We start from the raw sequence: 12978 nt of genomic DNA on the forward strand, positions 1-12978 counted from the left end.
TTCTTTAGACGGAATCACACCTTATAAAGCTTGTTTTGGTTTCAAACCTCGAGTTAAACATCTTCAAGTTTTTGGACCAATATGCTATGCCTTAGTTTCGAAAGAAAAACGAACTAAGCTTGACTCAAGAAGTTTGAAATGCACAATGATTGGCTATTTTGATGAGAAGAAAGGGTACCATATTTTGACCAATGGAAAATTTATTGTGAGTAGGGATGTAATTTTTTATGAAACAAAGAGTAAGAGTGCTAAAGAAATCGAAAGTCTTCTTCAAAAGTTATAAATTAAAGGCAGTCAAAGAAAAGGAAATATGCAAAGTCAACCAAATTCACCAAATTGGTATGAACTTGATTTTCCTTCATCTGAAGATGATTCCTCCAGTCCATCTACTTCAACAACACCATCAGGATCTTCTGGCAGTTCATCCACATCTTCAAGCAACAACAGTTCTTCAGACATTTATTCTCCACCTCCAGAGTCTTCAACTGATTGACGAATCTTAGTTTATATTAATCCACTTTACAATGATGGTGAATTTTCAAAATCTCAAACAAGTGAGCATCAACTACCAAAATGGGTAGTTCAACTTTTGAAAGATGTAAGGTTTGATGAGCAGAATAAAATAGGAACAAGGAAGTCACACAGAAGTGAAGGAAATTTGCACTAATAGCACATGATTTTACTGAACATCCACATGCAATGAAATAGTAAAACATAAAGAATAGAAAGAGGCTATGATTGAAGAATATCGAGCAGTAATTGATAACAACATTTGGAAACTTGTTGATTGTCCTCAAAATGTTAAACCCATAGGATGAAAATGGGTTTACAGAATTAAGTACAACCAAAAGGGCGAACTTGAAAAGTATAAATCAAGACTTGTCACTAAAGGTTTTGCGTAGCAGGAAGGCATTAATTATGAGGAAATTTTTTCTCCTACAGCTAAATGGAACACCATCTGATTAACACTTGCATTGGTCGCTTAGAAAGGATGGAAAGTTCATCAAATGGATGTGAAAAGTGCTTTTCTCAACGGGGATTTACAGGAATAAGCGTATATGACACAACCACCAAGTTTTGAAATTGAAGGGCAAGAACATAAAGTCTGCAAATTGATCAATGCTTTATATGGGTTAAAACAAGCTCCCTGAGCTTGGTATGCAAAAATGGATGAATGCCTAAGGAAAGTTGGTTTCAACATAGTGAATCTGATGATACTTTGTATGTGTGACAACAGGGAAAATATCTGGTGATTCTTGTTATGTATGTAGATGATTTGATCATTACTGGAGACAATGATGATCATATTGCCCAGGTGAAAAAGGAGTTACATGCAGGTTTTAAGATGACAGATTTGGGATTACTTCACTACTATCTTGGAGTTGAAGTCTTCCAATGTCCACATCATATTTTCATTTCTCAGAGTAAGTACGCGACAGAGGTTCTTCAACGATTTGGTATGTAGGATTGCAAGCTTGTTCTTACCCCCATGGAGAAAAACTTGAAACTTTCAAAATTTGAAGGGGGGGAAAGGTGGACAGCACTACTTACAGACAAATGATTGGCAGCTTGATTTATTTAACAAACACTTGCCCTGATCTATCTTATGCAGTCAATATTATTTCACGTTTTATTCAGGAACCACGAGACAGCCACTGGAATGCAGCCAAAAGAGTTCTTCGGTATATCCAAGGAACAAAAGATTTTGGTCTTCTTTACACAAAGACTAAAAACTTCGTACTTGTTGGATTTTCATATGCTGACTTTGCTGGAAGTATTAATGATTGAGCATAAACATCAGGTTATTTAATGAACATGGGGTCAGTAGCAGTGTCTTGGAGTTGTAAGAAACAAGATATAGTGGCCACTTCTTTAGCAAAAGCAGAGTACATTTCAGCATGTGAAATTGTTTGGTTGCGTAGAATTTTGCAGGACTTGGGCATTTCTCAAGTAGAAGCTACATCATTATTCATTGACAGCCAGTCAGCCATCAAACTTGCCAAGAACCCAGTTTTTCATTCAAAGACAAAGCATGTGGACACCAAGTATCATCATATCAGATCTCTCATTGCCAAAAATGTCCTCAAGCCAATTTATTGTCCTTCAGAAGATCAGATCTCCGACATTACGAAACCGCTTGGCAGAATAAAATTTACTAAGTTCAGGGATGAACTTGGTATCTGTTGTAATGTATCTTTGGATCATAGGGGGGAATGTTAGATGATCCAAAAATAAATATTATCATAGGTTATTAAGTTAGAATAAAATAATTATTAATTTAAGATATTAATCTAGAATATTTAATTATTTAATGGAGACATTTAGAATTAGTATATTGTTTTAAAAGATAGATCTCTACAAATGTGCCATATCTTAGGCTCTATTTTAGGAGAATTCTTAGTAAGATTGTTTGAATAGCTTTTATTGTAAGTGGACACTTGTTATTGCATAAGTGATCCATAATTAGAGGTAGTTAGGACATTGAGCTTATAAATTGCTCATTGCAAGAGTGTTTGGTTGTTCGGGTGTAAACCCTTGCAAAATTCCAAATGTAATTGTTTTTTTTTATTAATAAAATTGCGTGTCTGAAGACACTTCTGCCACTAAAACTGAATATATTATGTGCATCTAATGCTAATGTATGTACAAGAAGCAACTTATTTGCACAATCCCTTCCCTGAAATTATTCCAAACATTTGTTGATATGATCATCAAGATAAGTATGTGATTCAAATGTTTGAAAAGAATTCAAAGAAAGAGGAAACATCAAACCAATATTAAATGTTTAATCTTTGCAAATGAAAGGTTGTTGTAAAGGAAAAAAAAAAATCAAAAATCTTCTTTCCAAAAAAATCGAGTGGATAACAATGAGGAAGATTTTTGAAAGGAATGCATGGTTGGTCAAAATGTATAGATGTACTCTCGAGTGTTATCATTTGTGTAGAATGCATTTGGAAATATGAAATAAATTGTTTAATCATAAGATAAAACCTCAACCTAAGAAGAAATTATAGATGATTGGAATTTTGAAATTGATTATTGCATGTACCAATTAATGCATTTGATGAGAGTGTGGAACTTTGTTGCTCAAGATGCCAGCATAGTATGTGCACGAAATCAAAAATAGAATTGAGCAAAGAAATAATTGAAAAGAATGAGAGAAAGATAATTTGTAATATATAGCTATGTTACAAATTATGTTACAACATAGAGGAAGTTTGTTTACAAAGATTTCCTTTTTACAAGTGATTTTGAATTTAAAATCATTATTATCCTCAAGATTAAAACTACAAAATGGTATATTATTATTTTGTTGAAGGCTTGAAAATATATGCCTACAACAATATAAGGGAGACCACCCAATAAGAACTTCGAGAAACTCCTTTTTCATTGAAATGGTGGTTCTGATTGGTTAAATAGGTCCAGTTACCTTCTCTCCATCTCCACTAGCTTAAAGTATGACTTTCATCTACCAATAGACAAGAGACGTAAGATCAACCCTCTTGCTGATCAGGCAAGGAAGTGATCCTTAAGCTAATCTGGAGCTCAGACAAGCCACAAATAAATTTTGCCTCTTTAGGAAGAGGACTTCTAGGAATGTATTAATTAATCTAAATATAAACTAACACTATAATACAAGCAAAAGTATAGAAAACCTAAAGCTATCTCAATTAGGAAGTTGTAGATCTAACCCAACTGAGAGCAAGATAACTAAATGGATTGATATTTAAATATTTCTGGCTTATATTGAATATCAAGTTAACAAAGTAGTTTAATCAGTTGATATTATGATTACCAAACATATCCTGTTCAGAGATCCTTTCACTAGAATTATTAATCAACAACATTTAGGAAGTAGTTCACAAAAATGATGATGATTAATAATCCAACGACTCAAATGATTAAACAATAATACAAGGAAATTGTGCACACACTATTACTGTTTGTTAAGGCAGAATTAAAAGGTTGATCTCTGAGTAAATAGTTACTCAGAAATCAAAGTTCAACACATAAGAGCAGAGATAAACAACAATAATTGAAATAAATCACTCACATAGACAATAGTGCACAAATATGACTAAAAATCACAAGTCTCTACTATAATAACATGAAACTAGTATTAAAACAATAGTATCTTGAATATCAATTTATTAATTCCAATTCCCTTGCTTTGATCTTCAAGATTCCTCTACAACTCATAAACTTTGTTAAAGAAACAAGAGTTTCAATAGTGTAAGCTCTTCTCAGCATACACAATTTAGATATGTAAACGATAAATATCTCTATTCCTCATATATGAGATTAAAATCTCCTCCCCTCTACAACCCTAAATCCCTATTACAATAGTGCTTTTAGAATCCTGAATTGTAGAGTAAAGAAGGCCTTTTTCCATGGTTTGAATCCCTATTACAAAGGCAAGAGATGGTATTTGTACATGCTGGGAATAATAACAATCTCCCTTGATTTTCTCAACAGATGAAGTAAATAAAGGTAAAATAGAGTTGAATTATTCCTTTAGATCACATTTTGGCTGAATATGAATGGCTAGTACTTGAGGAGATGCCCAATTTTTCTCATGCTCGGATAAGACCACATTCAATTGCTTCAACAATGATAGTAATTTCCTACCCATTTTAGATCCGCTTTTCCACCTGGAGGAGTTCTTTTAGAGATAAGTTATTGGATCTGTTAGTATATTTCATCCTCAAAGCTTCTCTGCCAATACAGGGCCAAAATTAGTCGAAATTGGGGAGAAAAACAAGCCAAAGTATAAACAAACTATAAAATAAAAAACATGAGTCGTGAGACCGAATTAAAATAAGTTAAATGATCTTTTTCATATTTAAACATTACAGCCATACCAAATAGTGACACATGGCAGCATTTGAGTGGAATCGGAGGTAAGCACATCAAGAATTTTTATAATATGCCCCAACAAAAAACACCGATATTGGGAGGCTCTGATATGGAGTGGATGTGATTGCACATTTAATTGTTTTTTAAAAATTGTATCGGGTCCAAATATTGGAGGTGAATGGATTATCGGGAGTTTTACGCATTTTACCATTTAAAAGTTTTGATATACAGGAGGATGGGATATTCTGATTTAACCATCGTTAATACGCATATCAAGTCCGGATGTCAGAGCCTGACAGATATCAGAAGTTAGAGGTAGAGGCACATTGGAATATCGACGATGAAGAGATTATAATAACATCTTTCGGAAAAGATCACATAAGAGATATTATCGTCGACGCGTTTTGAACCAGCTAGTGTGGTTCATCTTCAGGACAAGATGAGGAATCAAATCCAGGCATTTAGATAAATAGATGTAGAGAGTTGCTAACTAGCCATTAGGGATAACATCCAGTTTGACTAAGAGTAGGAATTAGAAAAGATTTTGACCAAAAAAGGTAGGGAAAAGAAATTAAAAATAATTGGATAAAATAATGATGTAAAAAGTTATAATTTAGAAAAAATAATAACTGTTTATAACTGTAGAAATTTCTCTATAGATCAATTGGCTCTGATACCATGTAGAAATTCTTCAAATTCTCTACAAATCTCGCACTAAGATCATGTAGAAAATCTGACTGTAGATTAACCAGATAATGCAATATAACCAAAGCAAAATGCTACAATCTACTTCTACTATCAATTTGCAGAATCTTAAAGATTGAGCAAGATCGAGCTGAACACATATAACCATAAGAAGAAGAATCAATGCACATGAAACACAAAAAATACTTAGGAGAAAGCCTCAGCTAAAAACCCCACTATTTTTATTATCATACAAGGTGAAAATACATAAGAATTATACAAAGCCTTAGCTCTCACAGCTAGCCAGCTCTCAATACAATCCTCATGGATGCTCACACGCAATCAAAGCTTCTCACAAGCCTTCTCCTCTGCCATCCAAGCTCTTATTTCCTTGCGTAGTTCCTCTAGGATGATCTTCTTCACCCAATGGAAAACTTCTCTCCAACACTGCTCTAACACACTTTCAGAACTGCACAATCCTCAAGGAACCTTACCTTGACTACATGCATGAGTTTCCTTTATAGGATAAAACATGCAACTGATAGTACACTGTCCTTGACATTTAGCTCAATTGGGTCTTTCTCAAAATAGACATGCATGAGCTTTTGATGAGAGACTCTTCAGTTATCTGGAGTACACTAGTTGAGTGCATGCATGCAGCAACTGACTGATAACTCACAATTAGTTCCTCAAATAGTTTGGAACTAATTTAACTAGAATTAACTCAGTAAACTGAGCTAACTAATTACAACTCAAATATAACTCAATCTTATCTCCTTAATTAAGGGATGATCTCCTTAATTTAAGGGATAACTTTTGCATGACTTTAGAAAGAATTATAACTTGAATTTATCCAACTAATTAATCCATAATGAATTAATTAATTATTTACAAGTAGTTGGTGAGACTAAATTTGATTTTAATTCAAGGACAAATTAAAATTGGAATTTCTGGATTCTGTTTTTATCATTTCTTGTTGCTATTTTCAACACTCCCTCTCAACAAGAAAGGAATACAAATCGATCCCAATCGTGAACCTTTGGAATGTTATGCATGCAACACTTCTCCCCAAGTGTTGTTGCTCCAGCAACTCCAAAAAAAAAAAAACATCCAACCTGAATCAATACGATGCATCTGTCAACAAAGTCTCTGACTGCTATTTCCTTTGTCAACTGAAAACTTTGTGCTTCGGCTGACTCTGCCTTTCTGCACTATTGTCAATCCTTCTCTGTGTTTTTCAGTATCTGACTGCTCTAGCCTTTGTCACTTTGATCTCTGACGGCATCAATCCCATTGATTCCTCCCACTACTATGTACTTTGGGCTCCCATAGCAAGGTACAATCCATGAGATAGAACCTCTCAATGGACCCTGCCCAATTTTAGCCTTCTTGGGACTATCACTTCACATCGCCCCACCTCACACCTGGAGGTATGGCTACATGTGATCCCTCTTCCCACTTGTCTAATTGTGGCTCCTCCACAATTGTCTAAGACTTCTTCTGGGACTACATGTTGAGAGGTAATTTACTCTCCCTCTCAACCACCAAGTCCCTAACATTTGCCTTGCTCCTCAAGGCTTTGCATGCATCTTGAACCTTAAGAGCATACAGGTTCTTAACTCATGAACCGATCTGTTTCACTTGTCTCGTGGTGATGTGTCTAAGGAACACCTTTCCTTTACTGAAGATAACATCATAGCCTTTATCCTCCAACATCGCAGTCGATACCAAGTTCTTCTTCAGTCCAGGCACATACTTCACATATGTTAAGGTGATAGGAGCTCCATGCTCCCTCTGAAAAGCAACCATGCGCACTCCTGAAACACCATACCTTTCGTCATCACCCATATCTATGCGCATCTTGAGGTCTTTCTCCTCCAAGGTATTGAATAAAATTTTGTCACTGGTCATGTGGAATGAGGCTCCACTGTCAAGATACCAACCACAACCCATCATCGATGACACCATGCATGCGATGAGGGTAAAGTCCATTTCAAACTGAGAGGCTAATGCCTCACCTTCTGATCCTTCCGAGGATCCCTTCTTGGGCTTCTTCGATGGGCAATTAGTTGCATAATGTCCCATCTCGTGACAATTAAAGCATCTCACTTTAGACTTGCCACCCTTCTTCCCTCCATGAGAAGAATTTGATTTGGAATGGGAAGTCTTCCCCTTCCCTTTCCTTGCCTTACTTGCTAAGGCCAGATTTTCTCCATCATCATCCTTAGATGAAGAACCATCTCGTATGCTCCTCTTGATCTCCTCCTGCATGAGATCTGACCACAGTCATTCCCAATCAGGAAGTTTCTCCATTCCATTCATAGAGTCCTGGTAGTTATTCTAGCTCTTTGGAAGGCCAAGGAGAGCGAGGCTCAACATATCATCATCAGCAATAGTTATTCCCACACTGCTAAGCTCATCTCTGCAAGTGGTGAGCTTGTTCAAATATGTGGAAATAGTATCACTGTTCTCCATCTTGATTCTTTGAAGCTTATCCTTGAGTGCCAATTTCCTCTAATCGCTACTGTTCTGGTAAAGGTCCTTCAATGTATTCCACATTTAAAATGGAGTATCCTTCCCATGGAGACTCAAGACAATATGGTCTTGAACTCCCTCAAGGATGATCCGTCTCACCTTCACCACACACTTCTTCCACTCAGCCAACTCTTGTGCATTAGTTGAGCCTGGCTTTGGGATTTCTTGATCAATGAATTCCTTCAAGCCGTTGTCTTCTAATACAGCCTCCATGCAATCTTTCCATGGTATGTAATTCGAGTTTCCTTCCAAGGAATACTCGAGTCTCAAGCCATAGAACACCATTGGCCAACTTGGAAGTATGATAAGAATTCGATTTGCACCTGCAACCCGAAACTTCAAACTTCGAATTCTCTTCTCAATATATTGTTCACAGCTCCAATAAACTAGGCTTTGATACCATGTAGAAATTCTGCAAATTCTCTACAAATCTCGCACCAAGATCATGTAGAAAATCTAATTGTAGATTAACCCAATAATGTAATATAACTAAAGCAAAATACTATAATCTACTTCTACTATCAATTTGTGGAAGCTTGAAGATTGAGCAAGATCGAGCTGAACACATATAACCATAAGAAGAAGAATCAATGCACATGAAACACAAAAAATACTCAGGGGAAAGCCTCAAATAAAAACCCCACTATATGTATTATCATGCAAGGTGGAAATACATAAGAATTATATAAATCCTTAGCTCTCACAGCTAGCCATCTCTCAGTACAATCCTCCTAGATGCTCACAGGCAATCAAAGCTTCTCATAAGCCTTCTCCTCTGCCCTCCAAGCTCCTATTTGCTTGTGTAGTTCCTCTGGGATGATCTCCTTCACCCAATGGAACACTGCTCTCACACACTATCACAACTGTGCAATCCTCAAGGAACCTTACCTTAACTGCATGCATGAGTTTCCTTTATAGGAGAAAACATGAAACTAATATTACACTTTCCTTGACATTTAGCGCAACTGGGTCTTTCTCATAATAGACATTCATGAGTTTATGATGAAGGAATCTTCAGTTCTTTGTCACTAGTTGAGTGCATGCATGCATCAACTGACTGATAACTCACAATTAGTTCCCCAAACAGTTTGGAACTAATTTCACTGGACTTAACTCAGTAAACTGAGCTAACTAATTACAACTCAAATATAACTCAATCTTATCTCCTTAATTAAGTGATAACTGTTGTATGACTTCAGAAAGACTTCTAACTTGAATTTCTCCAACTAATTAATCCATAATGAATTAATTAATTATTTCTGAGCAGCTCATGACACTAAATTCGATTTTAATTCACAATTTTAATTCAAGGACAAATTAAAATTGGAATTTCTGGATTCTATTTTTGTCATTTCTTGTTGCTATTTTCAACAATAACTAAATTAATTAATATAATATTCTAAAAAATCAATAAATAATTTTAAGAGCCATAAATTAGATACTATTAATAAATGATATTCTAAAAAGCATTAATATTTTAATTTTATTCATATAACAATTAAATAATCTTAGATAGTCATAAATTAGATAATAGGAGGATTAACAAACAACATTATAAAATTATATAATATAATCATATTGAATAGGGTAAAAAATAGAAAGGGTTTTTACCAAAAGGTTAAGGGAAACTAATTAAGGAGAACAAATTACTATAAAGAAAGAGGTTAAATAAGTTGAATATATATATATATATATATATATATATATATATATATATATACATATATATATACATATATATATACATATACATATACATATACATATACATATACATATATATATACATATATACATATATATAGATATATATATATATATATATATACATATATATATACATATATATATATATATATATATATATATATACATATATATATATATATATATATATATATATATATATATAATGATTAACTCCCTATATAACCCCATTAATGAATATAATATTATATTAAATAACCCCCTATATAACCTCATTAATGAATATAAAATTAAATTAATATTAACGATTAATCCTATTCATATCACCAAAAAAAAATAATTTAAGAGAGCCAAAAATATATATATATATATATATATATATAACTAAATTACTTAATCTATAAATAAATAAGAAAATTTTTAGGAAGAAAGCACAGGAATCCAGTTTCTGCTGATACTCCAGCCATCATCTCTATTTAAATTAACAGGCCTCTTTTCAATTTCTAAGGCCTCCCTGAATTTACGATGATGAAAATGGTCAATCCTCGCAATAACCTTAGCCTCTTCAATGCAGATGTGATGATTTGTTTTTTCTGCATGCTCTGCCAAAGCGGAGGAGCGAGACCTTCGATGCCTGATGTCGATAGCATGTTCACAAATCCTTTGGTTTATGGATCAACCGGTCTCACCAATATAAGGAGTTCCACAAGAACAAGGAATAATGTAAACACCCTTTCCATCCCTGGGGTTAATCGGGTCTTTAACAGAACGAAGAGAACTTCGAATAGTGTTAAGGGGTCTAAAGGAAGAATGAATCCTATGCTTCCTCAAGATCCTAGCGATTCTATCCGTGGTCCCTTGAATAAAAGGAAGACACACACCAGAAGACCAATCCTTGGGGTCAATTTTACTCTTAGGGCCTTTTTCAGCATTTTGAAAAGCCTTAAGACCTTGAGACCTACTATAACCATTCTTATTAAAAACTTTTAGGAGGTGGGATTTCTCATCTTCAAGGTGATTTTCATCATAAACTCGCAACGCCCGAGTGGCTAAGGTGTTGAGAACGCCTAGCTTTTGAGCAAGAAAATGATGTGAACTAGCATGGAGATATTGCTCTGTGTTTTCTTTCGAAAAACCTGATGGGAAAAAGAACCATCATCCTTCTTTGAGATAAGAACATCAAGAAAAGGCAGGCTACCATCAACTTTGAATTCCATGGTGAACTTTATATGGTTTGATTGACTATTAAGATGATGGTAAAACAACTCCAACTTCTCTTTACCATGAGACCAGATGACACAAGTGTCATCCACAAACCTTTTCCAAAGTTTGGGTTGGTAAAGGGCCGAAGACAAGGCTTTGGATTCAAAATGCTCCATGAAGAGATTGGCCACAACAGGGGAAAGGGGAGAACCCATAGCCACTCCACAGGTCTACTCGTAGAATTCACCCTCGAAACTAAAGAAAGTAGAGGTGAGACAAATCTTAACTAAAAAAGCAGTATCAGGATCAGTGATGTGATAGATAACATCAATGGCCTCATTAATGGGAATATTAGTGAATAAGGAGACCACATCGAAACTCACTAGTTGATCCTCAGGGTCAAATCTAAAATCCTTTAACTCGTTAACGAATGAAGATGAATCTTTAACAAAAGATTTTGTCCGTCCAACGAGGGGTTTGAGCTTATTAGCAAGAAATTTCACTAAAAGATAAGTGGGCCCACCAATAGTATTGACAATGGGGCGAAGAGGGACCCCTTCCTTATGGATCTTGGGGAGACCATAGATCTTGGGGGTAAGAGGGTTGCCTTCAATAAGCTTCTTGCTAAGGGAGCTAACAGAACTACTCGATTTTATGGCTAGAGCAACAGCCTTAGAAATATTTTTTAGGGGGTTCTTCGCAAGCTTTCTGTAGCTTCCACTATTACAAAGGTGATCTAACATCTTCTTCCAGTAATCCTCCTTGTTAAGAATGATAGTTGCACCCCCTTTGTCAGATGTCCCTGTTATTGTTCAAAGATTTGAGAGCTTCAAACTCCGGCTTGCTCAGGTTTCTCCTAGGGGGTTTAACCTTTCTAAGGATTATCGCACAATCCTGCCTGATAATATCTTTAATGGAATCGGGTAAATCTCGAATCCCGAATTCAATGTCACAAATAATATCATTCACAGGAATTTTTCTAGGAGCCATAGCAAAGTTTAGACCTTTTTCTAAAAGATTAAAAACATGGGAATCAAAAGAGAAACTGGAAAGATTAACAACCTTATTGCTAGAATAAGAAGTCTTTTTAATGCCAGTACTATTATCTAAAGAAGAAAGATAATTATTATTAGGTTCCAAGTTAATAACGGTGTTTATTATGGTTATTAATAAGTTCAAATTCATTATTATTATTATTATTATTACTATAATTATCAAAATCATTAATATTATTGTTATTATTAAATAAGTTGTTATTACTATTATATTTATTACTATTATTAATTACATTGTTATTATTAATATTTTTATAACTATTATTATTATTAGATTTATTATTAAGGTAGAAGTTAAAGGAATTAACAAATGAAGAAGGTTGAAGGGGCATTGGACCATTCAAAACCCCAATATCTGGGATCTCCAGGTCAACCAACAACTGACACTCGAAGGAGGCGAGGGAAGATTGGGATCGGCCGAGGAAGGAATAGGAGAGGCCGAGGGAGAAGGGCGCAGGTTGGGGGAGGGATGGGTGATAATGGAAGGCAGACTAGTCAAAACCAGAGGATGTTGGATAGAAGGGAGAAGCGGATTAGAGTAAGGAGGATCTTTTGTGAAAGGTGGATGCTGGACATGAATGACGTAGGGGAAAGAAGCAGGGGAATTCATAGATTCGCTCAGAGAGGAGGGCCCATCTTTAACCATTGCGGAAGTTAGTGGAACGGAATATGAATGAGAAATCGAGCAAGGAGGGGGTGATGAAGAAGTGGACATGATTCCACCGCATTAGTGAGAAGAGGAGGATTGAGAAATCATAGACAGAGAGGAAGACGGACCATGGAAAGACCTAGGTATGCTGCATGAATAGCTATTTGAAACAAACGATGGGGTCGAACTTGATGGGGAGAGAAGGAACGCTGAAAACGAATTTGCAAAACCCGCCAAATCGCATGAGGCTAATCTGGCCGAGGGCGAGTAGCAACGGAGAATAGAAGG

The sequence above is a fragment of the Pinus tabuliformis genome, chromosome 4_1, assembly GCF_031772625.1.
Source record: "Pinus tabuliformis cultivar Carrire ecotype Pingquan chromosome 4_1, CPIR1, whole genome shotgun sequence".
In the NCBI taxonomy this organism is placed as follows: domain Eukaryota; kingdom Viridiplantae; phylum Streptophyta; class Pinopsida; order Pinales; family Pinaceae; genus Pinus; species Pinus tabuliformis.